The sequence below is a fragment of the Urocampus carinirostris genome, chromosome 2 (assembly GCF_059441175.1).
Source record: "Urocampus carinirostris isolate Australia breed hairy pipefish chromosome 2, RoL_Ucar_1.0, whole genome shotgun sequence".
In the NCBI taxonomy this organism is placed as follows: Eukaryota; Metazoa; Chordata; class Actinopteri; order Syngnathiformes; family Syngnathidae; genus Urocampus; species Urocampus carinirostris.
Genome location: NC_142350.1, coordinates 41,540,524 through 41,567,463, shown reverse-complemented (window position 1 = coordinate 41,567,463; position 26,940 = coordinate 41,540,524). Strand labels below are relative to the sequence as shown.

The following is a 26,940-nucleotide window of genomic DNA, read 5'->3' as shown; positions in this document are numbered from 1 at the left end:
TTTGAGAGTCAGTGTTGGGTAGAGTAGAGCTAAGACGATGGATGTTCAGGAAAAAAATCCAGAGTTCAAGAATTTTGTTAAATCGCTGCACTTCTTATTGACATACACATAATTTATTGTTTTGATTTACTTCCCTGAATTTATTTTTAATGTACTAATAATAACTGTTTATTCTGTAATTTTCAAACATGATTTTCTTTGCTTCGTAGGAACACTGATTTTTTGGGGTTTTCTATTTTGAAGCCAAATCACAGATAGCACATAATGATTAAAAAATAAAACATTTTTTGTTGCAATATATGCCAAGTGGGAAACATTTACTGCAAATGTGCTTTACATTGCTATTGAGAGCATTATGAAAGTTAATTTATTTTGATGGAGTTTATCAGACTTCGGTGAAGTGGATCATTCATAGAAACACAGCTTAATGTAATGCATACTTTTAAAGAACAATACCTCAAGGGAGGTGTTGCAGTCATTGGTATTAATTATTGTTGACCTTCCCAATAAGTGCTTACTCATTTCATGACTATATGATCCTCCCATCACAATGTGTTTCCGCCTTTCAGGCGCTTGAAAACAATCTGGCAGCACTGAAGGATCAATGGAACATGATGTCTCTTTATGTAATAACACTCAGATTATATTGTAGGGTTTAAAGGCTGCCTAGGACCTTTCTAGGGAAAAAATAGACAAGCTAAAAACAACTCCCCCTGCGAATAATATTCCTTTTGAATACAGAGGTTGAACATTGTTGTAATATAACCACAGTTAGTGTGTGTGTGGGTGTGAGTATTTGCCTGTGTGATTGCCCTTCCTGTGGTGCCAATAGGTATTGACCACACAGTTGCGAGGATGACAGGCTTTGCTTCAAGCAAATTATTTCGAATGATCTTATTTGCTGTTTATTAAGTCAAGTTTATTTGTATAGTCCTTAATCAAAAAAAGTCTCAAGGGGCTTCACAGACCACCATTACTAGATTCCCTTATCTGTTGTTTGAGACACTTAGTTTCAACTAGACTGACTTCAGGACCCACCATTTAACCATAATTAAAGGTTGTGACAGAGAATAGAGAAAATATCCACTCCTCAAATGTATCCAATTAAAATGATTGTGCAGTTAAAGACAGATATAGTAGAATATATTTGTCAAAAAAAACCCAAATGACCAGCAAAACCAAATGGACTTCAGGTACCATATATACTAACATGTACGCCCGCATTTAAAGAGATGAAAAAACAGTACACCTTACACAAATTAAGGAAGTTTTGAGCCCAGATAATAAAGATGTTTCTGTAGTGCAGTGGAAACATATGTTGGCCTGGAGAAGGATTACCGCCACCAGGCTGTACTTGCCCAAGACACGCCACAGGAAAGGGTGCCACTATGACCCTAGTGGTTAAGGGGTACAACCAACCAACCGGTGAATAAAGATTAATGTACTGTTAAAAAGTTTAAAATAAATGTTTAAACCACTTACTCTACCTACCAGCACCCCTTAAATGCCAGACATCCGTGCACCCTTTTTGGTATTTTACAATAGTTTGTTTTCTTCAGACTCAATTTTGGTTCTTTTTTCACTTTTTTTTACCCTTTTCACTAACTTTCTTGGTACCCATTATTATGGTCAGAACAAAGTAATAAAACCTAGTCTAAGACACCTAAAATAATGCTCTCAATGACTATAATGGAACCAAACAGCCTCAGTTGAAAGGACTTTGTTTCTTTTACTGGCTCTTTTTAAGGGGCCAGGCATGTTATGACAAAGTCCTATTCACTTTATTTATTTTCTGTCATGACGATTAGTGTGCCAGTGAACACTTGCACAACATCAAACTTTACCCCACTACATTACAATGCAAGACTGAGCGGGAAATACCATACACAGCTTGACAGTTCAGAATGAGATGGACCACAGTGAGATATCCCTGCTGTTGCTCACGTTCAAGCTCCACATGGATGTCTCAGCACAAATCTTTGCTGAAGTACTCCTTGTATTCTATGCAATTGTATTAAATTTACAGCTAAAGTTATAGGACTTGTTCTGATAGGATGCTACCGAAGGCGGGTAAATTTTTCACTTAAGTTTTGATGCACTAAAAACTGATTTATTTTGGAGGTTGTGCCATATTGCTTGACTAAAAATGTTGATTGAGAACATGTTATTTAGTTCATTCACGTTTGGATTTTTTTTCTAATGTGTATAAAGGTTCTGCTTAATACATCATTTTTTTAGCAAGCCTCTCTATTCATGCACACATGTTTTTTTTCCACCCCACTTGCTGGTTCTCAAAAGGCCATTGGTCCGCAAAGGTTATTCTGCCACAAGTTCTACTGATAGTGTTGCTTGCTGTAATTAGCATTGTAACACGTTTGACTGTGTGTCACATACGAGGATGTTTTGTTCCTTCTGCTTTGTTAGTTACTTGTCCTCTTTCGGATCATCAGCCAAAATCCGCTGATCACATGCATGCCCACTAAAAGTATACATGCACATACACAGGCAAGCACTTAGATACCCAATCTCCCCCATAAACATACACACACAAACAGCCTCACACACAATCTTATGGAAATGTTTTCGAAAATAAATTTAAATGAGCACTAAAGCGTTCACACATCCGTCAAAAAGAATAGAATAAGAGCGTGTGAGACTAATAGATATAATTGTCATTTAGGTGCTTTGGTCTATTATAGGTTGTTTTAAAAATGTTTGGGTAGGTTCCTATCGTTCGTAAGTCTAGTGTATCAAAATTTTTTGGACTAATCCACATCGGTACAGAATTAAGACACACAGCCAGACAAACTGAAAGTTTTAAATATGGTATTCAAATGAGGCATAATTTCTATTTTTTTTGGTGGGGGGGGGCGGTATTAAGAGAGTGGTGGTTCAGTGGCAGGCCTCTCACTACTTTACAGTAGGGTGGTCCTTATTTTTCGACTTTTAAAATTTCATGCTCTGACCCCTTGAATATGTTGCAATATATACAAAACGTAATTAGGCAAAGTTTCATCAAAATCAAAGGATATTTAGAGGTCGCTCAAGGCCTCTGAAATTTTGGTATGAAAAATAAGGATTTTTCGCACATTATATCAGACCTAGTGTACAAAGTTACTTGTAACTTTTCTTGTGTTACAATTATAAGCAATGGACTGAAATTGGATGTTCTAAAACGGCGTACACATAGGGTTAAGATTTCCGTTTTTTTCTCGAAAATTGCCAAAATTTTACCATTTTGGGAAATTTCAAAGTCGTTGAGCTACCTCTAAATATTATCCAAATTGTTCAAAATTGCACACAGTGTGTTTTTATCGATATAAGAACATATGCGGGGGGTCAGAGCCCAATATTTCAAAAAAAAAAAATTCGACCCCCATTAAGGACCACCCTACTTTACAGTTTTGATATATTGGAGATTTAGTCTTCCTTCATAGTAATATCAAGTTGTAAGTATAACTCGTAGGGGTGCTTTGATGACAATAATTGTACTTATTAGTTTACAGAGGTATTTTGTGTTTTTCTTGCTATTTTAATTCTTTTCAGGTTGGTCCAGTGAAGAAATGTTTGTTTCCTTTAAAAGCATGTTCAAGTCAAGTCAAGTAATTTTTATTTGTATAGCCCTTAATCACAAATAGTCTCAAAGGGCTTCACAAGTTATTACATATAAGAAGTTTAGGTTATTCGTATGCTATAGAGTAGAACAAGGGTGCAATCAACAATAGTGTCATGAAATAGAAAATTACCCTCGAGAAGGAAGTTTACCCCAATAAAACACAGCCATTTAGTTGGCGAAAATGTTTTGTGTTTTGTTAAAATTAATATTAAGCATACATTCACTAAAATTTCATGTCACATTGTGACCTATTATTTCATCAAAAAAATGTTGCTTGCTTAAATCCCTGTTGTTGGTGTTGTGCCGCTCATATCTGTTAAATAATAAACATTGACAAAACCGGTGTTGAATTCACACAGTTGATGTTTGTCAACTACTTAAACACAAACTCATTGTATGGAACTATATATATGATGCTATGTGTAATTGATACCAAAAAACCTAAAACATTTCACTTTGTTCAAATATACATTTATTTTATTTTTTAATCATACGTGTTCTTTGGCTTTACCTGCTAGGATAGTCTACCCATTTATGTATTTTAGGTCTAGTCTGACATGACATTGTGTGACCTCTACAAAGGCTTAAACACATTTTTTGTAAAACATGTCAATAAGGAAGGGAACTAATGAGTTGTTAATGGTTTAATGGAGGCGTAACATCGTTCATCACAAAAAAAGTGAGAGAGGGTTTTGCATATTTTTGTCAGGTTACGGCATTAAGACACAAACGAATTGACAGACAACGCAGGATGAGTTGGAACAAAACTACCGCTTACTAAATAAAATGTGAAAACAACACTACAAGAGACATACCAAAACATTGATAGAACAATGGCAGCAAGACCATAAAATACAGAATTTTCCTGGCGAAAGGCATGATGTTGTTGCATAATCAGCAGAGGCATTAAGACTGTAGGAAACAAGGTATTGCCATAAACAATAATCCAACAAAGTGGCGAGTGCCCTAATATATTTCCAATAAGTCTTAGTGACATAAAACACAAAGGACATCTAAACAACTGAAAGTGCAAAACATGACAAAACACAGAACATGAAGCTGAAGAAAGTAAAGAACTTGACAACTGCTGCTTCAACTTAAATCTTTTTATTATTAGCATCGTGATAACAGTTAAAATATAAATACAATAGACTTAATCACTTTTGATTGTTAAATAAAAGAATCAATTCTTTGCTTTTTACTATTTAATCTCTTTATTTTCTTACGGTTACCCGATGACGGAACACTTGTGTAAAAAATGACGAAAACAGGACTTGGGGCATGAAAAAAATGTGCTGTGGCAGTAAATACATACTTTGTGTGGCATGCCATGCACATCGTCAGGCTACAGAAGGAAGAGAAGCTCTGCTTTCATGTCCCTAAGCCATATTCACGTCCTACTAAGACTTTTGTTTTTACACAGGTAGGCAGTTTGGGAACTATCTCTCTCAGGAAGAAGGCAGGGAAAAATAAAACATGTGAAGAATCAAAGGATATACCCAGTTTAATAATGTAAAAAAAATAAATCTCTAAAAATAAAACATACTCTTCCTTCCTGCTAATCTTAGGAGTAATATATTCACACTCAAGGCCATATTAGCATGCCAGCCCGTGGCACAACAGTTCCACTATCACCAAGTTCGCTCAATAATTTAAGAGATTAGATATACAGGACTGGCCTTTGAAATGTGAATATAATGTGATAGTCTTTATTTTCTCTAATGCAATTAAAAAAACAAAATGTCATACATTCTGAATTAATTACTTATTGAAATATTGCATGCCTTTTATCATTATAATATTGCTAAATATGGCCTTATAGTTTGAGAAACATCAACAATCCTATTTCAAAATATTACGTTTTCGCAGACCAAGATTTTCACCCACATACATTTGAAAATGTCTATCTATGGACTCAGTAGTTGTGGCGTGTCATGTAGCAATCACTTGTGGCTGAAGTGTTATGGAAGATTTAATAGTGGCCTTTAGCTTATTTGCATTGTTGGGTCTTGTCACTATCTGTTTTGTTTGTGGAGGTGGACCGAAATGCGGGGAAGCAGAAATGGAGGCAGTTGAGCTCAAAAAAGATGGTATTTATTGACAAAAAAGGTAATAACAAAAACAAACCAAATATTTAAACAACTAGAAAAGTGTCCAAACCAGAAACAAAAAGCAAACCTGACATGGTAACAAAAGAAGACAGAAATAAAGTGGAGTGGAAATACTAATGACCCGACCCCCTTGCACTGTCCAAACAGTAATTATAAAGGGTCAGGGTAATCTCCATCAGGTGGGGAGAGAATGCGTGCAGGTGTGCCCAGTTCCATAACCCCCTGGTTGGCGCCCTCTGGTGAATGTGGCTAGGACAGTGATGCCATCAGTACACGAGTTACTTGTGGTTTTGGCACTATGGGCAGGTTCAAGATAATGCTGGAAAATGAAATCACTGTCTCCGTTTTCAGCAGAAGGAAGCATGTAGTTCACTAAAATGTCTAGGTACACAATTGCATTTACTCTAGATTTAATAGAAAAGAATAAACCAACACCAGCAGCTAATATGGCTCTCAAAACCATTGCTGACTCTGGAACTTCACACTGGAATTCAAGCAACTTGGATTTGTATCATTTCCAGCCGTTCTCCAGACTGGTCCTTTGATTTTAATGAAATACAGACTAGCTTTCGTCCAAAAGGAGCACTTTGGGCCACTTTGCAACTGTCCAGTGCTGCTTTACTATAACCCAAGTCAGACACTTCTATTGTCTTGAGTTCAGACATGGTTTGATCATTGGAAGACCACTAATTTAGCTTCTTTTCCCCGGACACATCAGTGAACATTGGCTTTTGATACCTGGCCTCTAGGCTGAATCCAGTGTTTTTGAAGTCTCCCAAATTATGGAAGCGGCTTTTCTTTACAATCTTGGTTTTTGTAATATCTTTATATATATATATATATATATATATATATATATATATATATATATATATATATATATATATCAAGTCAAGTCACATTTATTTATATAGCCCTTAATCACAAAAATGTCTCTAAGGACTGCACATTGAATTTATTAAAAATAGAAAACTAAGAAATCACATTTACATAAGTATTCACAGCCTTTGCTTTATACTTTGTTGATCCACCTTTGGCAGCAAATACAGCCTCAAGTCTTTTTGAATATGATCCCACAAGTTTAGCACACCTATCTTTAGGCAGTTTTGCCCAATCTTCTTTGCAATAAGTCTCAAGCTCAATCAGGTTGAATGGGAGACGTTTGGGCACAGCCATTTTCAGATCTCTCCAGAGATGTTCGATCGGATTCAAGTCTGGACTCTGGCTGTGCCACTCCAGGACATTCACGGAGTGGTTCTGAAGCCAATCTTTTGAAATCTTGGGTGTGTGCTTTGGGTCGTTGTCCTGCTGAAAAATGAACCTTTGCCCCAGCCTGAGGTCAAGAGCGCTCTGGAGCAGGTTTTCATCCAGGATATCTCTATATATTGCTGCATTCATTTTTCCTTCTATCCTGACTAGTCTGCCAGTTCCTGCTGCTGAAAACATCCCCACAGCATGATGCTGCCACCACCATGATTCACTGTAGGCATGGTATTGGCCTGGTGATGAGCGGTGGCTGGTTTCCTCCAAACATGGCGCCTGGCATTCACACCAAAGAGTTGAATCTTTGTCTCACCAGACCAGAGAATTTTGTTTCTCATGGTCTGAGAGTCATTCAGGTGCTTTTTGGCAAATTTCAGACGGGCTTCCATGTTCCTTTTACTAAGGAGTGGCTTTCCTCTGGCCACTCTACCATACAGGTCTGATTGGTGGATTGCTGCAGAGATGGTTGGTCTTCTGGAGGGCTCTTCTCTCTCCACAGAGGAACGCTGGAGCTCTGACAGAGTGACCATCGGGTTCTTGGTCACCTCCCTGACTAAGGCCCTTCTTCCCCGATCGCTCAGTTTAGAAGGCCGGCCAGCTCTAGGAAGAGTCCTGGTGGTTCCAAATGTCTTCTTTTTTCGAATAATGGAGGCCACTGTGCTCATTGGGACCCTCAAAGCAGCCACAGAGGAACGCTGGAGCTCTGACAGAGTGACCATCGGGTTCTTGGTCACCTCCCTGACTAAGGCCCTTCTTCCCCGATCGCTCAGTTTAGAAGGCCGGCCAGCTCTAGGAAGAGTCCTGGTGGTTCCAAATGTCTTCTATTTTCGAATAATGGAGGCCACTGTGCTCATTGGGACCTTCAAAGCAGCAGAAATTTTTCTGTATCCTTCCCCAGTTTTGTGCCTCAAGACAATCCTGTCTCGCAGGTCTACAGACAGTTCTTTTGACTTCATGCTTGGTGTTTGCTCTGCACACTCAACTGTGGGACCTTATATATACAGGTGTGTGCCTTTCCAAATCATGTCCAATCAACTGAATTTACTGCAGGTGGACTCCAATTAAGCTGTAGAAAGATCTCAAGGATGATCAGTGGAAAAAAGATGCACCTGAGCTCAATTTTGAGCTTCATGGCAAAGGCTGTGAATACTTATGTAAATGTGATTTCTTAGTTTTCTATTTTTAATAAATTAAAAAAAAAAGTTAAAAAAAAAAAACTTTTTCACATTGTCATAATGGAGTATTTTGTGTAGAATTTTGAGATAAGAGATTAAATTAGTACAATTTGGAATGAGGCTGTAACATAACAAAATGTGGAAAAAGTGAAGCGCTGTGAATACTTTCCGGATGCACTGTATATATATATATATATATATATATATATATATATATATATATATATATGAGAAAGAGAGAGAGAGAAGGAGATATATGTGTGTGTGTGTGTGTGTGTGAGAAAGAGCCAAAATATGTATGTTAAGGCAAAATCAATCAAATCTGTCAAACCTGCTCTCCAGACAAAAGCTTATTTTTCAGCGCATTTTATTTCATTGTGTGACATTTGATGTTTTGATACATTTTATGAAACAATAATGGCAGAGCCTTTATCCCATTTCAATATCAAAATAACACTAAAAATATGTCTCCCTGAAGCAGTTCCGAGTGTTGAGGCTCATTTTGACCTAAATAATAGTTCAAAACAAGGTATGAGCAAGGTTGCTCTGTTAAAATGTCACAAAATACTACAAACAAGAAGGACTCCGACTTATTTATCTTTGGGGCGGACTGCGCTGGGCCAGATGGAGAAGGAAATATTTATGCGTGCATAGCTCGGACAAACCCTACTGCTTCTCCAATCAATTTGCTCTTAATGTTTGGCTAGCGTTTTGGGTTTTTTACAGTTTGTTCTAGGAGTTTTCATCATAAAGTATCTCAACAGCAGACATACATGGTTTAATGAGCTTTCAAATACGGCCATAACTCAGTCTTTTGGGGGGACACCTTGAATGTAAACTGTAGTCAAGATGCTGTATATGCTGGACCAAACCTGATGCATTATTAACATTCCTTTATTGGCATTCAAATTTGGAATGGCAAAGACAAAATTTTCTAGATTCAAATTTAATTCAAATCTTGTTTGTGAGTCATAGATTCCCCACCCCTGCTTTGTGTGAATATGCCTTGAAACTACACTCTAAACGCTTGCATTGAGGGTGTCGATGATGGCCTCGTGGAGACGGAACAATCAGATCACCAGTTCTCCCCTTACTTGAGATTTAGTTTACTGAACAAAGCTGAGTTTTGTTTAAGACCAGGGCACACTTGCTGGTGTTTCAAGTGGGTTTGATAACCTTTTTAAGGACACCTCAAACGACACACCCCACAATTAAAAAGCAATATTAAAACATGAAAATATGTTTCAATGCATTTTCAGCGATATTTTTACTTTTTAATCGCGTTATAGAAAATAAAAATAGTTACAATATTCAAATTTTCTGTGACAGTCCTGTTTAAAAACAATACTGTGTAGACCTATTCCAAGATTGTTGAAATGCTTGGTCTTTATTGAGGGTTCATTTGAGCTCATTTTTCATTTTACGACACTTATGCGGATGATAATTATTGTAAATTAAAAGTGTTTTGGTGGTTTCATGTCACCGATCCGACAAATGAAAATCGAGCATTTGAGGTGTTGAATGTTAAAATAGTTGTAGCACAAAGGAATTATTTGCTCCACTCATGGATTTCTGACTAAATGTGCCTTGCTTGTGTGTCTGCATGAGTCATTGCCATTTTATGAAAAGCAATTGTGTGCTGATAGTTTGTATCAAGCCATCAAATACGTACTCCATTATAATTTTAGTGATAACACGATGTGTGGCATAATGATGCCGGTGTTCTATATTGTTCATTATACATGCTGTTGTCCCAAGGCGCTTGCATATTTATGAGTACGTGCTAACATAATAGTAAAATCTCTTATTTCTGGTAATTAACTTATACAACGCTGAAAAAAGGTATCCATATTTCTGACCTATAGCGAATAATATATTCTCGCTAATTTTCTTAAGACATATCTCCAAAACATAAAAAACAAAACAGAAAATTTGTAAATATTCTGATCCTTGACTGAATATCGTCCCCATTTGAACATAGTCTTCAGATTGTTCCCAGGTTGCCTGAGTTGGATCTCTACAAGCACTCTGGATTCATCACATAACAAATCGATTAGCATGTCCAGATTATTTCGTGGTATGAATGTGTGTACGAATGCTTCTCTTTTTCTGTGTGTCCTGTGATTGGCTGTTGATCAGTTCGAGGTGTCCCCTGTGCACTGTCTGAGATCAAGCGGGATGGTCTTCAGCATCCCCATGACCCTTGAGAGTAGAGGGGGTTGGACAATGAAGGAATTATCATATTTTGCGCACTATAAGGCACACAAGAATAGAAAGTGCACCAAAGTACAAAGGGCACCCCTTCAAAGCACCCCTTTTGTGATATTTTTGTCATATATTAAGGCACATCGGACGATGAGACGCATTAAATTAAAACTACAGTAAGGTCTAATATTGGCCAAAAATAAATAAGTACCCAAAAGTGCTACGTAAATTCAGAGCATTTAGCATTTACTGTATTTGTGCAGGTAGCACGGCAGCGCAGTGGTTAGCAAATGATCAAAAACTACCTGTGTGGAGGTTGCATGTTCTACCCGTGCTTGCGTGGGTTTCCTCCGGGCACTCCGGTTTCCTCCCACATTCCCAAAACACGCATGTCATGTTAATTGGCCGGTCCAAATTGTCCCAAGGTGTAAATGAGCAAGTGAGTTGTCTCTATGTGCCATGCGACTGGCTGGCAAGCAGTTCAGGATGTCCCCTGCCCACTGCCCAAAGATAGCTGGGATGGGCTCCAGGACCCCCGCGACCCTACTGAGGATAAGCGGTGCAGATAATGGACGGATGGATGTATTTGTGCATCGCTCGATCAATAACAATATATCACTAATCACGATTGCACAAGTATGGATAACATGGATTCAAACCCTTATTATGGCCAGGAGCACCTCTAATCCTAACCGCCAAAATAACATTAAAAAGGCATTTGGTTTTATCTCATGAACACACTACTTTTAGTCACTGTACGGTTAACCAACTCGCAAAGTCTTTACAAAATGCATGAGCTTCAGAACTAAATAAGGAGAAAGGCATTGTGGGAAGTAATTCGGTTATTCTGAACTGAATTGTGGTCGTCCTCCTATATATAAATGAACTCATAGCTGCACTTATTCAAAACATTTGTCCCTTACAATGCTTAGTTTGAGCTGTGAAAAGTGAATCATAATTTGATACCGATTTTAATCACTGTTTTCTTATTTCTCTAATATATTTGGTGCTGTGATTAAAAATAGTGTGATAATTAGATAAGAATTGATGCCTTTTCATGCGTCTTCTATATCCCTAGGGATCTTTTGGAAATGATTCAGTTGATTTTTGCAATCTGGAGATGGAATAGGAGCTTGCTCTGTCCGCTCCACGCATCGGCCCGGTATTGCAGTACCTCCGGGAACGGTGCATTCGCAATGATCGCAGCAAGGCTTTAGGGCTAGGACCTTAGCTTGGCCTTTTGGCTAAGAGTAAGTGTCCCGGCTCCTAGGCTTTGTAGCGTATTATGAACTGACCGATAACGGATAATGGATAATGAATAACGAAGATAGATCAATAACCCTTAAAAACCCCAAACCCCCCCCCCCCCCCCCCCCCCCCCCGCATTCTGGGCTCGATTCCTGATGCATTCAATGTTATGCATGCTTGTTTTAGGTAATAATGGAGCAATAAAAAATGTCTCCTTTTGAATCCACAATTTAAGTGCGATACCACCAGCAGACTTTTCCTTTTCTTAATCCAAGCCCCTTGTGTCCATGCCTGGTATTGGTAAGCGTTTCAAACTATTAGAGCTGCTGTGAAAAAGGCCTGTTTGAGTGCAGTCCTGTCAGTGTGCAATGAGGCAATTGGGGGAGGGGTGCTGTCATGACTGTCACTCAATGAGAGGATGAGAAGTGTTTGGGCCTAATGGATTCCTCCAGGCGGACGGCTTACACGGCAGCTTGAAGTAAAATCGATGTGTTGTCATGAGCAAGTGAGGCTTCATCAAACGGCCAGGTGGACGAAAGGCAAAGAAGGGAGGTCTTCCAGAGTATTATGTCTATATCTCGGTGTGTGTGTGTGTGTGTGTGTGTGTGTGTGTGTGTGTGTGTGTGTGTGTGTGTGAGACAGAGAGTGAGAGAGAAAAAGACCGACACGTGCCTTGCCCAGTTTTACACACCCAGTGGGGCCTCTGCTATGATTGTAAGCATGAAAGGGGCGCTGACCTTCCATCATCTCTGTTGCTTTCATATTCCAACTCTGAGTCTGACATGGATACACCTCCACACCATAAATGTCAATAGCTGTTATCTTAGAATGGCTTTATTGTTTCACAAACACTAAGCTGTTGGATAGAATCTACGGGCCACACATTTTTTACAGATATCTTAGTTGATTAAACACAAAAAATTGCACCCACTTTTATATAGTTTAAAGCAGTGGCGGGCCGCACTCTTCACACCTCGGCCATCAGGTAGATAGATAGATAGATAGATAGATAGATAGATAGATAGATAGATAGATAGATAGATAGATACTTTGTTCATCCCCGAAGGGAAATTCACATTTCCAGCAGCATCCTTGAGCTGAGAACAATCGAGAACAATCGAAAATAACACGTATGAATAAATCAAAACTTCAATAACTATTTTATGGCTATAAAACATTCATTGCAGCTACAGCTGCATCACATCTCAGTAAAAGCATCAACAATAATTATCCTCATTAAATTGGACTGTTATTTAGTAAAATAGCCACTTTTTATTAACCCCAAATCCTTTTTATTTGTGCACAAAATCTATCCTCCATCAATCACTCTGTCGTACAGATTGTCCATGCGTGTCAATTTGATCAAAAACATTTTTTTTTTCACCATCGAAGCTAATGCTGAAAGTCGAGCCTGTCCTGTCGTATTTCTAAGTTGTTATTTTATTTAGGACTGTTCAACATAAGCAGTGGACACATGGATATTCCCCTCCACCATATCATGTTGATACTTCTGATACCGTTGATGTTTTCCTTGGCCAGCTAGAAGGCCCTGGCTCAGCAACTCACAATCTGATTGGCTAGACCAACATCTTTATTGAAACTTATTTTATACTACAAGACCTGCAAAAATGATTATGAAGGCCTACGGGTAGATTTCGGACACATTTGGAAACGGCGTAACCAGGGGAAAAGCAATGACAGAAAATTGAATTATTAAATATATACTCATGGACAAAATAGAATTAATATCACATAGTTCATATGTTTTTTCAGGCCTGCAGAGAAGGCTCTGACGGTCCTCCACTGTTCAAAACACATTCTCCTGCCAACCTCTCGACAAACTTATCATACTGAAATCTGGGTCGACGTAGCCACCTATCAGATGGCATACACTTTAAGACTTTGTTTTCTTGAATGCGTTTGATCATTTTTATTAGTGTGTTTAATATAAAAAAATGATCAATTTTCTTAATTAATCATTGCAAACCTATTGGAATTTAAAAGAAACAGCATATGTTTCCTGCTTCTCTATTTATGTCTAAGTTTTCACAGTCAATTTACTGTTTGAAGCCTACCTTTACCATGATTTATGGGCTTAAGGAGTGGGGTTGTCCAGCTATAGCTCTCAACCTTCAAAGTCAGGGCTCTTTGTCTGCGTTGAGAAAAAACAGACCCCATCTTAAAAAGAATCAAATTATTTCATCATGTTTGAATTGAAAAGGCTGTAATTACTCCTAATTAGACGGACATTTTTCTTTTCTTCTCTTACTACACAACTCAATCCCTTGCCTCTTTCCTTCTTTTCTTCCTTTAAAAAGCTAATCCTTTTTTTTCTTAGGTTTTGAGATCGGTCCATTTCAGAGCTACTAGTGTGTAGAGTGGGAAACAATTTTCGGTTCAGTTTGAAATTTATAAATATAAGCTTTTGACGTCTGATTCGGCTTCGCTATTCTATTAAAAGAGAGGTCTGTTTTCTATAAAGGCACTCTAATATTTGCTTTAACGTCAAACCTTACTGGAACAGGCACAACATATCATGTTTCACGAGATCAAAGAAAATGTATATACAATTATACACCAATTGGGGGGGGGGGTTCTTACATGTGTGTCTATGTTCTCAAGTGTTGAAACCTGAGTAGACGTCACCAGTTAGAAATAGTGTTAATCAAGTTGTATCAAACCTGTTCTCTAACCACACATTTCCTTTCTGGAGAACACTAATCCAATTATATTCTACTACAGATTTTTTCTGTTTCTTTCTTTCAAATTGTGTAGCTTAGCGTGCCTAAGTGTACTATAGTCTGGTTTCCACTCTAGTGTATTGTTAGTGATGATCACATTTGAGGATACATTCTTAGTCACGCCTCTTAGCCATTCCGACTTCTGTTAATTAAAAACAACATATGGAAACTAACTACATGTAAAATACATGTATCAAATGTATCTCCAACTGCATATTCAGCAGTTTCATCAAACGTATTGCAATGCCTTCATACAAGCATTTTCCGATTCATCAAACAGTACGTTACCAAATATTTAAAGTATTCTCTGTGAGAGGCATAGTGACTGTAAAACCAATATGGCTGTAAAACAATGATGCTGAGTTTCCATGTCACTCACAGGGCTTTTTTTCCTGGCTTTTTTTTCATGCCTCATTCACATAAACTGCAGGATAAATGCAGAGTGGTCTGTGTACAGACTCCACACTAGATAGATGAGCATACAATATCATAAGGTGTTTCAATTAATACAATTTGTGCAAAAGCAAACTGGTTATGGAATGCCCACTCTAATGTGCGTTTGGGATGTTGAGCTGCATGGTTAGCATACTTTTCTTGTGCCGGGGGAGAGCATTGAGACAATCGCATTTTTTCTTTGCCTCTCTCAGGGGCACAGTTCCGATGTTTGTATATATAAGTAATTAGATAAATATTACTTTGCATTTTAGTGGCACAGTGAAGGTGTTATTTAAGTTGTACAATAAAAAAAGTTGGATGCATTATCATGGAATGAAACTGAAGCTGCCCAATGTCTGATTGTAGTTAAATTGATAAATTTGATTTATTAGTTGTTACCTTTTTATTGCACGGTAATCTGAGCTAATTACTCAGTGACATTATTGTGGACCGGCTGTTTTTTTACTTTTTAAGAATTGTGAATTTGTAGTACAGATCTCAAATATTCATGCAAATTCTGGCTTACATGATCATAAATATATAGGTATTGGTGAATTTTTTGGGGGAAATTTTTATTACATTTTCTGTCGTGACTTCTGGCAAGCGACCTACATGCACAACTTGTAAACACGTGAGCACCTTTTGAGGGAGAAGGAAACAAGCACAAGACACATTTTAGCAGCGGGTGCTACTGTGACTGGTTCTCATTAAAAGAACCTTTTGCAACAGTCTTTTATGCTTAGCATTAAAAAAGAGTTTGATGGAGAGAAGTTTGATTTTTGGCCATATAAGTTACCCGACACTAGCTTGTCAATCTTAGATCCTTTCTTGCCAAACAGATGGATTACAAGGTGAGGTATTGTTGAACGCCAGACCTCACACCAATACACAATTCTTTATTGGGATAGCTGAAAACAAAGTCTACATATTGAAACCTGCAAGTCATTTCAATGAGAGCAGCCGTTGTTCATGAATATACGAGGGTATAGATTATAATATTTGTAATTAATTAAGCTACAGTAAATATTAAGTTTTAAGTGTGCATACATTTTTTTTTTTGTTTTTTTTTTTGTTTTTTGTGTGTTGTGGCCTGTTCTGGAGACGACGCTTGAAGCAGTGTGTGTCACATCAGGTGTGTCAGTATACCCGTCGGCTGCCCGATGTTGACCGGAGCCGTCCCAGCCACTCAGCTTTTGGCTTGCTGACCTTTTTGCTGGTGCCCTGACCCTGATGTGAGGTGAAGTGCGTGGCTGGTAGCAGTCAGGTCTGGCTCAGAATGGTGAAGAGCAGGAGAAAGAAAAAAATAATGCGCTGTAGGGCTTAGAGATTTTTTGTGACATTGTGTTTTATTTTGTTCCCTCCTTTTTATTGCTCAAATGCATCCGTCTCTCTTTGTCATTGATTAGTAAACTGAACTGAGAACATGTAATACTACAATAACTGCTATTTGTGTAAGGGTCTTTGTTATTTTTGAATTTGAGTGGATTCTAGCAATGGTTACCATCATTTTCCTAAGAGCCTCTTCGGTCGTCTCTGAAGTGCTTTATAACCTGCCCTTGTGAACATGAAAACAAAAATCAGCAAATACATGAAAATGCTCTAAAATAAGGCAATGAACATTTTAGAAATTAAGGACCACTCTTCCAGACTCAATTTGACAATTTTTGTCTTTCAAACAGCCCCTCTAAAGTCAAGGGGTTAAGTTAATTATGCACAGTAGGGCCAACCACCTTTCCTTGCTTGTTGAGTTGCTGTGCAGGTGTTTGTATGTGCCACAGTAGCTAGGGAAGCCAAAGCATGGCTGTTGAGGAAAGTGTCTTGTTTTTTCAATATTGATCAAGTGCCTCTGTCTGTGACCTGTAATGTCTGTTGTATTTTGAATGTTCTTTGCATGCCTGTTCTTAAGCCAATTCGACTGACTCACATCTAAACAGTCATTCCTTCTGTCTTTGATTTTCTTCTCGCTGTGTTTTGATAGACACAACAGCTTAAACTGGAACGTAGTGTGTAAATGCACCTTTACTTTGAAAGGTAAAACATCTTTTTCTTAGTATGTTGGGTAACAAGTGTCGCAGAAAGTGGAAACCTATTTTTTTATCTAACCGGTAATCTTTATTGTTAACTTATATAGTTTTCTTCTGCATGTAAGAAAATTACACGCACTGTATTTTCCACACTATAAGGCGCACCTAAAGGCCTTTATTTTTTTCAAAAGCTGACCATGCGCCTTATGATACAGTGCGCCTTATTTATGCATCAATATTGAGAAGCAAGGTCTCGCAACTAAGGCAAGCACCTCCGACTAGATTTTCCCCTGTACTCGAAGTAGTCCGCGGTGTATGCTGGGATATATATACCGGCGTTTTTCTTTTCTAACCAATGTGTCAATCATCATCATTTTAATCGATCACTTGGCTAAAGTTATTCGGAGGTGAAAGAATTTACAGGCTCGCATAGGCTAAAACAGGGCAAAACAAAGCCTGCAATTGGCCAGAAAAGATGTGAATCACTTTTAGGTTGCTCTACGGCCTGGAAACAATTATTTTTAAGAGTGTGTTTTTGTAAACAGGAATTATGGGGATAAACAAACAGCTAGCAACAAGCTAGTCTATCGATGCAGATATTTTTCTTGGCAGATTTTTTTATTATATTTGTTGTCATTTTTGTGTGTTTTGAAGTATGTAAATATTTTACACTGCTGGATTAACTACACTCACGGATGTAAGAGGACCATAGTTGTGTTTTGATTTTTGAATGTGATGGCTGCAGGACGACTTTGGTGTGCTACCCCGGCTTTATATTTTCCCAGTATCTTGTTTCAGACTGATCTTGATGTTCCTGTGATGAGTCTATTTTTCAATTCAATTCAATTCAAAGTGTTTGTCATATGCACAGTAAAGAACCATGTTTCACTGCACAATGAAATCCTTACTTTGCTGTCCACACAGTTGCCAGTGAAAAATAAAATAGAAACTAATAAATGGTTGGCGTTTCTTGAATCCCAAGACTTTAACCTTCCATATGATATGTGGAATGACGCATTAGAGTGATTGGTGACATCGTACAGACACCTTGTCCATAGGTGTGTGAGATATGTATTTTGCTTTTTTGCGAGCCGTCGGAATGTTAAGGGGTTAATACGTTTGACTGTTTTGTTGATGTTCCCACTGTAGCGCCTTATAGTCCAGCGTGCCTTATGTATGGAAAATATATGACAAAAATATTTTTGGGGGGTGCACCTTATAACCCAGTGCGCCTTATAGTGCAGAAAATACGGTAATAATTTAATGTGACATGTTTCTCCTTTTCTATTTAATTATTATTTGTTGGCCTAGTCACCGTGAGTTATACTACATACTTCAGAACATATTGGACTGTTGGTAATTTCAAGATGCATTTGAGTTAAGAAAAAAATGGTCTCTGTTTCTTGTAGTCAGAGCATGATAACTACAACAGACAGAGACCAGTGATGCTTAACTGTGAATTAAAACTAAATGAATATATAATAGACAACACCACTTATCTTCATCTTGGTGATTCATTTTTTATTTCAAAACAGCACATCCATTGGCCCCATTTTTCACTAGTGGATAATAGAAAATGTAAAGATATGGGATGTGAAATATGATTCAGTTTGAGGAGGTAAGAATGAAAAAAGATTAGCTTGAGATTAGAATAAGAGAGATGAAGTAGCCAAAACGAAGGGGTCACAAGATGCTTTCAGTGTGTGTCTCTGGCTTTCGAGTTAAGGTCAGTGTATGTGGTTGTTTGTGGATGTTTGTGTATGCGATGGGAAAGAATAATGATTGCACACAGTTCCAAACTATGCTGTTTTCAAACCCCTTCAAAGGTAGCGGCTGGACAGGAATATAATATCCCTCACCCTTTCTGGTATGCACTAGTACATTTCACACAATCTATTCATTTTTGTAACTTCATTCATATATTTCAATATTTTTGCTAAAGCACTGATCTCTGTGACAGTTGCAGTTTAGTTTTGGGGTAGTTACCAGAGTTGGGCACGTTATCTTAAAAGTGATTAGTTGTAGTTACTCACTACTTCTTCCAGAAAGTGACTGAGTAGGTTGCTGAATTACTATATAGTAAAAGTATTTTGTTACCAGGGGAAAGTAGCCATTTTTTTACTTTAAAAATAAGTTGTTGCATGTTAAATAATTTGAAATTCTCTGAGCAAACACAAAACACTGCGTGACATCTTAGGCAAAAGTTCACTTGAAGAGATGGCAATTCTGACTGTTTTTAGAGAACCGACTTTTTACGGCCCCAAATGGCTCTATAGGTTTTTTTTGTTGCTTTAATCCCTATTTTACCAATGATTATGGAACATTATGCACAGAACAACAAAAGGGGGACACACAAACAAACAAAAATGGGTAAAAAGAAACAAACAAAACAATAGTATAACAAAAGGATAAAAGTGAGATAAAAAAATGCATTTTTATACGAACACATTAACAATACATAACACAGGACATATAATTAAGATATTTAATTAATCTGCAAAAAAACAAAAAAACAAAACAATTTAAACCTTTTCTATGTTCAACAACACAGAATCCCCCTAAAGAGCCGTGGACTAAAATACTAATACAAATATTAATACGAGTCAAAAAGGTGTTTTTTATTAAAATTTAAAAAAGCAGTAGTTTTCTTTTTTTTTTCAAAATGCGGTAGACGTTTTTAAAGGTCGAAAAGTGGTAGTCTGGGCAGGTATGAAACAATAGATAACACATCTTTCACTTCAAAGTTACATTTGCAGCTGAATTTTAAATACATTGTTCATTGTTTAAATAACCTGTTTTGTACTATCACAATACTTGCAGGTGTTGAAAAATTGTGTATCCTTTTCACAAAGTGGAAAAGTATAGGAAAAAAAATCAGTCAAAATGAATGCATTATCTTTATTATAAAGAAGAATCCTGAAGTCTGCTGATTGCTCGTGTTTTTAATATTGAACTTTGGCTACAACAGATACTGTATTTTAAAGCATTCCTTTTAAAATGTTTAATTGACCCCAATGAGATCCTACCCCAAGTAAAGGAGTTTAAGTATCTCAGGGTGTTGAAGGAGTTCTGCCCTGTGCAGAACTACTGAGGCATCTATACGCCGAGTGAAGTGACTGGGGAGATAATTATTGTTGACATCGAATGATCTAAAGTAAAGACGCTTGAAGTTGTCCTCTAATTAACTAAATCTAATGTCTATATTCTACTTAATGTACCAAAAAACGCCAAATACAGCAGTGTATCGTAGCGTAAGGTAGCGGTCAAAACCTTAGCCCTGTCTGACCACACAAACGTTCCTACCTTTATACAAATGAATGCGCGCCAACCCATGGACTAAACAAGGTGTTTTGTATGTAAATAATGTGTGTTTTGCTTAGTCTAAAGACATTCTCTCGTACATTCACAACAGATGATCACGCTTGTGTCTTCTTTCTCCACTTGACATAAGAAATAATAATTTAATTTATCAACACAAGCAAAGCAATTGAGCAACAATTGTCAACCAATCAGGAGTTAGGGTGCTGAGCGATTTCTAATTATCTATGCATCTTTGTAGATTATATAACATCTGCAATATTGTGCTTGTGTGCGTGTGGCTGTGTGTGCCTTCATGTTTTTGAATGTGAGTGTTGACTGGCTCCAGTGGTCTGCACCCCATGTAAAGAGATAGCACCTTCCCACAACAGATCAATAACATGATATATCTAGAATCCCAGTGCCTGTCTCAGAATTCAATGAAAGACAATGGGCTTATTCCTACGTACATCCATGTCACGATAACCTAGAGTTTCAGCCATATGGGCGTTTTCATAGTTGGCTTTAGCTGTTACTGATGAGTATTTATTTTTTTCTTACATGTTGCACTTTAGAACAGGGATGTCAATCTCAGTCTGGCAGTTGAGCCAGATCCAGACTTTCTGTTCTCATGCGGGCTGGATCAATCAATATTTTAACTGTACAAATATTATCGTTGTTTTTCAGTATTTATCATTTAGACTACTTTAGTAATCTACCCCTCATTTTTAATCACGGATGACAAACTGTCTTTTCTAAATACAACACATGTATTAACTTACAACGGGGGAAATAGATTTTGATGTTTTTTTTAGTCAAATGTGTTAACTGGTTTATTTTAATAGTTAAGTGAACGCACGTTTACGCCTGAACCAGCTCACCAAGCTATGCAAACTCAACACGACCCTCTAGCGACCAGAGAGAGCATTTGGTTTGTATTTTATTTGAGGCAATCTCAACTTTTGATTACAATGACTTAGAGATTTGCTTCTTTTTTTTTTTTACACACTCAGAAATATATTGTATGCTGGGTCAACCCAACACGTTGGCCAAAAATTTGACATGCCTGCTGTAGAGGAATGGAAGTTCATATTTGGGTTCTATGTCACAAAATCAATTCCTTATTACAAGTTGTTTCTTTAAAAGTTATTACTAATAGAAAAATAGATTCATGGACATTGATGTTATGAATTGAGAGAGAAAAAAAGAACCTTGTTGAATGAGTCGGTTCTATAAATCAAAGACCTGTCGGATTGTGAATACATGTGTTATCATTGCAAATCTGGGTGCTTTGTACAGCAAATTGCTCTTCCAAAAGATTTGCTCCGTTTCACACACAATAAGTAAACATTAAATGGTTCAACAACAAATGTTAGAGAATGGAGAAAACAAAGTCTTGTGTCAATATACTATACATCTCTTTTACATATTTATACATGTTAAACCACATTATTGACTCACAGGTAAAGATTGTTTGACCTATTAGAATGCTTTATGTCTTCCGGTTTGTATCATTTACCTTAATTGACTGATCAATCATTGCCCAGTATTAGGTACCTAAGTCAATAAAGAGCCCAATAGATACTTTTAATATATGTTAAAACCTTACAATACACATGAAAATGGTAGCTCCTACTGTAGTCTCAATTCCATACGCCTTATAGTCCGCTGCGCCTTGTGTATAAAAAAATATTGGGTGCACTTTGTAATCCAGTGCGCCTTATAGAGCGGACATTACGGTACTTAATCACATTTACATTCCCTCACCAAGTCATGGGATTGTAACAGTTTTAGCCGCAATGTAAAGTAAAATTTACGACAGATAAGTCAGAAAATTGATCTTGGAAACAAAGGTCATTTTAAAATACCAAAAATTTAGTAACTGTTAGACACAGATGTACTTGATGTGCCTCATGGTTCATCAAGATTTGCTAGTTTTTTTCCAAAATTGTTTCAATGAGCGAATGAGTTGTCTGTCCCTGTGTGCCCTGCGATTGGCTGGCAACCAGTTCAGGGTGTCCCCTGCCCACTGCCCGGAGATGGCTTGGATGGGCTCCAGCCCCACCCGCGACCCTAATGAGGATAAGCGGTACGGCTAATGAGATGAGATGAGATGAGATATCCCTCCATATTATATTTCCGTTTGTTTCGTTCCCTTCTTCTTCGTCTTCTCAGCCGACTCAGTCCACTAGAGCTGCCAACAGCAGAGTATCATTGCTTATGTGTTTTCCTCTTAAGCTCCTTTCACAGTGCACTGAAGCTATGTTGCAATTTCTAAGGGAGTTTTGATGCCTGAATGTCTCCTGTCTTAGTGCATCTTGTCTGTGTTGCAGCAGTAGCCCTATGCAAACTGAACTGCTCTTCCTTGCTGCAGGTCAGCCTTCACGGCCGATTAGTGTCGAAGCGCCACTTTGGTCACAAGTTGTCGAGAGTGCTTATCGTGAAGATCAACAGCGATCAGTCTCACCACTGCACACTCTCACAGTCTTATACATCTCCGCCTTCTTTCTCTCTTCTTTCTGTCTTCTTCACTTTGCCCCACGGGCAATCTCCCCATTCCTTGTTTTTTCAGCTCAGAACATATTTCCATCTGTATTTTGCCATTGTCAGCTTTTTTGTCATATACCTTTGCCTCACAATCTGCCTTCCTATTAGATCCTAATTTCTGTATTTTTGCAGACACTTTTTTACTTTAAGGTTTGACGTCGATAAGGTGTGCGCACTAAAAGATAAATGCCTTTTTATTCTGGTACAGTGATATAGGATCTCTATAAAGCTAATAGGGTTTTTCTATGTTTAAAATTGGATACCTACAAAGGAGATTGCTTAGGATGCCAGTTCGTTACTTTGACTATATACCTCACTGATGTTCATTATTTTGACTATTATGCACTCTTTGCATCATCACTATCGGTCATTAAAATTGCTGTTTTATGGTGGTTCTTCTTTTTGTAACATTGGCGATTTAATAAATAAAAAGGAGCTCGGAGGAGGACGTTTTAGAAGAGGTAGGGATTTGTTATCTGAGTGTTGGGGTCATATTTTGTCCTCCTTGAAAGTTCAAAGTTCTTTGAAACTATACATTTATCACAAGCTTGTCTATATATATATATATATATATATATATATATATATATATATATAATCTCATTAGCTTCACCGCGGGGGTGCTGGAGCCCATCCCAGCAATCATCGGGCAGTGGGCAGGGGACACCCTGAACTCGTTGCCAGCCAATCAAAGGGCACACAGGGACAGACAACTCGCTCGCTCATTTACACCTAGGGACAATTTGGACCGACCAATTCACCTGAAATGCATGTTTTTGGAATGTGGGAGGAAACCGTAGTGCCCGGAGGAAACCCACACAAGCACAGGGAGAACATACAAACTCCGCACAGGAAGTCTGGAGCTGGATTTGAACCCACGCAGGACGTTCCCAAGACATGAACTGCGCCGCACATGCGCTAACCGCTGCTCCAAAACTGCTCCCTACCTAGGTTACATGTGACCTGTCCTAGTATAATATTGAATCAATTGTGATCAGTTTAATGATCCGTTTAATATTTTGAAGTTATAGAGATATCAAAAAAACTGCTTCCATTTTTTCAAGTTTATTTAATATTTTTAGCAATTCAATATCATTGTTTCCGTTCCGCACCTGCTAAAGGTGAATTCATCAAACTTTTTATATGCTTACATTTTAGACATCCGATTAGATGTAAGATTGGGCCTAAAAAAATTGCCCAACCCTGGCCTGCGTTTATAAGAGTCCAACGGATCAGAAGCCTGACCATTTGATTTAATTTTCAGGACTGAGCCGAAGCAAACCCATTCATCCATCCATCCATTATCCGCCCCGCTTATCCTCAGTAGGGTCGCGGGAGTGCTGGAGCCCATCCCAGCTATCTTCGAGCAGTGGGCAGGGGACACCCTGAACTGGTTGCAGACAGTCGCAGGGCACACAGGGACAGACAATTTGCTCTCTCATTCACACATAGGGACAATTTGGACCGGCCAATTAAAGTAACATGCATGTTTTCGGAATGTGGGAGGAAACCGGAGTGTCCAGGGGAAACCCACGCAAGCACGGGGAGAACATGCAAACTCCACACAGGAGGTTAGATCTCATGACCTCGGAACTGTTCCGCACACGCACTAACCAGTGTCCTGCCGTGGTGCCGAAGCATACCGGACATTTTATATTTTGTTCGTGAGGACTTGGAAGGGGGCAAGGGGATTTCCTACGACAAATTAAAGGCTGTCTTTTGTTACAAAATCTAAGTTAAATAAGATTGTATAAACATCTATATCTTTTATATTTTGGTTTCTACAGCAATGACATTGACCGACAATTTTTCATGCTTGACAGATTTTTTTGGAGTTGATGAGGACATTTTAAGGCTGTTTACAAATTAAGCCACAAACCACAGCAGCAGTACTTCCTTAATAGAGAGAAAGAGGCAGGGAGACAAAGAAGAAAAATTATATGTGGATAACAAAAAAAGGCAGTGGGAGAGAAGCCCGGCCTGACCCGGATGTGATGATTGGCATTTTAGGCCCATCCCAGAATTTGGGTCGGTTTGGGCTTAAGATCTTACCACTGCATTGCGTGGAATCCATGTTCTTTTTGTATATTTTTGAGAGACAGCTATGAGATCTCCTCCTCCTCCTTCCACCCTGCATGCTCTTCCTCCAGCCGTGCGCCGTCATGCCATGTCTGTAGCCAGAGAGGAGACGAGTCATGTTTGGCCTGTCAGTATGGCTGGTAGTGTCACTATCTGGAGCTGCCGCATGCTCTGACAGCCCTGGAGGGGCTACTGGTCCTAGCAGAGTGCAGCCGTCACCCTATGACACGCTCAGTGTCACCGATCCCCTCCGTCTGGTGACATGGCTTCCCCTCCTCCAAACCTCGTGTCCCATTCCTACCCAGCCAGTGGCCTTTTGCCTCATCTTCTGAATAGGGCTGCAACTAACGACTATTTTAATAGTCGACAGATCACCGAATACTGAAACATGGAATACAGTAATTCCTTGCTATACAGCCGTTTACCCGTTGTGGTTTCGCTACTTTGCGAGTTTTCATCGTGCATGGAGTTCTGCATTATCATTGGCTAAACAGTCGCCTCGCCTTTTATCTGTGTCCGCCTATGAGTCAATGACATTGCGTTATGAGTTGTACACATTGTAAAACATTCGACAAGCCTACATTACGTATGCGCAAATCTTTAATTTTCAAGTTTCTCTAAAAGCCATCATGCAACAAAACAATCTGGACTGACCAAAGCACCAAGAGGCAGATGTTTCTATCAACAACAAAGGTGGACTTCCAATCCGCTAAACTTACTCTGGAGATGCATGCGGCTCTGTGCTGCTCCTTAGTGGCTTCCTGACAATTTATGGCTTCCGTAGGAACACAAACTGGACACATTTGAAATGTTTTCTAATGAATATAGATTGGCACAGTACAGGACTGTCTCAGAAAATTAGAATATTGTGATAAAGTTCTTTATTTTCTGTAATGCAATTAAAAAAAAACAAAAATGTCATACATTCTGGATTCATTACACATCAACTGAACTATTTCAAACCTTTTATTATTTAATCAGCCTGTGGCATTGCTGAGGTGTTATTGATGCCCAGGATGCTTCGATTGCGGCCTTCAGCTCATTTGCATTTGTAGGTCTGGTGTCTTTCATCTTCTTCTTAACTATACCCCACAAATTCTCGATGGGGTTCAGGTCAGGGGAATTAGCAGGCCAATCAAGGACAGTGATGCCATGGTCAGTGCACCAGTTACTGGTGGTTTTGGCACTGTGGGCAGGTGCCAGATCATGCTGGAAAATGAAATCCTCATCTCCATAGAGCTTTTCAGCAGATAGAAGCATGTAGTGCTCTAAAATCTCTTGGTACACAGTTGCATTTACTCTGGACTTGATGAAACACAGTGGACCAACACCAGCAGCTGACATGGCTCCCCAAACCATTGCTGACTGTGGGAACTTCACACTGGATTTCAAGCAACTTGGATTTTGCTCCTCTCCAGCCTTTCTCCAGACTCTGGCGCCTTGACTTCCAAATGAAATGCAAAACTTGCTTTTGTCTGAAAAGAGGACTTTGGACCACTCTGCAACTGTCCAGTGCTTCTTCTCCATAGCCCAAGTCAGATGCTTCTTCCGTTGTCTTGAGTTCAGAAGTAGCTTGACCATGGGAATACGGCTATTGTAGCCCATTTCCCGGACACGTCTGTGAACTGTGGCTTTTGATACCTGGACTCCAGCTTCAGCCCACTGTCTTTGAAGCTCCCCCAAATTCTGGAAGCGGCTCTTCTTCACAATTTTGTTAAGGCTGCGGTCATCTCTCTTGGTTGTGCAGCGTTTCCGGCCACATTTTTCCCTTCCAACAGACTTTTTGTGGATATGCTTTGAAACTGCACTCTGTGAACAGCCTGCTCTTTGAGAAATTTCTTTTTGTGTCTTACCCTCCATCAGGAGGGTATCAATGATGGTCCTCTGGACAGCAGTCAGATCAGCAGTCTTCCCCATACTTGTGATTTAGTTTACTGAACCAAGCTGAGTGTTTTTAAGGCTCAGGAAACCCTCGCAAGGTGTTTCGAGTTAATTAGATGATTCATGTGATTAGTTGAATAGCCTACTTGTATACTTTTTCATGATATTCTAATATTTTGAGATAGGATTTTTGAGTTTTCTTAAGCTGTAAGCCAAATTCAGCAATATTCAAATAATAAAAGGCTTGAAATAGTTCAGTTGATGTGTAATGAATCCAGAATGTATGACATTTTTGTTTTTTTAATTGCATTACAGAAA

General features: G+C 38.5%; 1 protein-coding gene and 1 pseudogene across 1 annotated transcript in view; both read left to right on the top strand.

Annotated features, from left to right (window-relative positions):
- The window catches only part of LOC148371906 (zinc finger protein 407-like), a 208,200-nt gene that overhangs the window by 37,159 nt on the left and 144,101 nt on the right, over positions 1-26,940 (top strand). The window lies entirely within an intron of this gene.
- Positions 11,441-11,566, top strand: LOC148371908 (U2 spliceosomal RNA; annotated as a pseudogene).